The sequence below is a fragment of the Trachurus trachurus genome (genome assembly GCF_905171665.1).
Source record: "Trachurus trachurus genome assembly, chromosome: 18".
NCBI classification, from domain to species: Eukaryota; Metazoa; Chordata; class Actinopteri; order Carangiformes; family Carangidae; genus Trachurus; species Trachurus trachurus.
Genome location: NC_139909.1, coordinates 6,481,572 through 6,482,805, shown reverse-complemented (window position 1 = coordinate 6,482,805; position 1,234 = coordinate 6,481,572).

The window sequence follows — 1,234 nt, the reverse complement described above, 5'->3', positions numbered from 1 at the left end:
TCGTTCCCATGAAATACTAATTTGTGGCCACAAAATATTAATTTGTTCCTACGAATTACTAATTTGTGGCCACGAAATAGGTATAAAGTGCGCACGAAATACTAAAACATAATAGTATATTATTCCTGGACAGCTGGGCAAGCAAATCGAGCGCACCTTCTCAAACAGGAACAGTCACGCTGTCACACAATGGACAGGGATAAAAAATAAAAAGTCTGTACTACTGGCTACTGACTACTACTGTACTACTGGCGCTCGATTTGCTCGCCCAGCTGTCCGTACGTTAGTATTTCGTGCGCACGTTATCTATTTCGTGGGAACAAATTAGTATTTCATGGCCACAAATTATTATTTTTTGTCATATCTGGGGCTCCGTAGTCACTGGCTCTGCCTTCCTGCTCATCCTCGCAGCCTAGAATAAGACACCCCAACTGATGATTTCACGGTTCCCAGGAAAGAAACAACTATTTTGTGGTTCCCTTGAGAACCAGCTTTTCAGGTTCTGAAACTATTATTTTTTCGGGCTGAATACACCGGGTGGTTCAAAATTGGCTTTGCGAACCGGAACCATCACGGAGCTCAGCCAGTGTGAAATCCCTACCTGAGGCGTCTTCAGAGTTCCTCCTTTAGAAACCTCCCTCAGGCTTTTTACGAGTCAAGAGGAAGTGCAACATACACTACAGGTCACGAATAGTGGCGGCTACATGGTTAAGGTTTGTTGCTTAAAAATTAATTGCTTTTTGTGTCTGCATGGATGATTGGGTGGATCCTTGGATCTGTCCGTAGGTGTGACAGATCATACATGCAGCAGTTTTCTTTCCTGTTCTCAACTGATTCAGTGGTTTCACTCACCATCAAAGAATTACCTCTGCACAAATGTGGAAAAAATACATTTGGGTTTCTTTTGTCTACATACAGTTTTCTTAATCGATTTTATATAAAGAAATCAAATTTCTATTTTTCTCAAACTTAAAAATATGTGGTTTTGGCCTTGGATGTTGCTTGTGTGCTTTTTGGAATGAGATAATTAAATACATTAAATGCAGTTCATGTATCTGTCTTACTGAACAGAGTCTCAGAGATACAAGGAAGATTTTCCTGCAAAATGTGGTTCATGAAATTAAAGATTTAGCTTCAAGTTTTTTAGTCACAGATGTTTGATCTTCAATGCGATGACTGAGCTCTAGAAGACAAGGACGACAACTGGCCAGACATCATGAGACACTCTCATTTT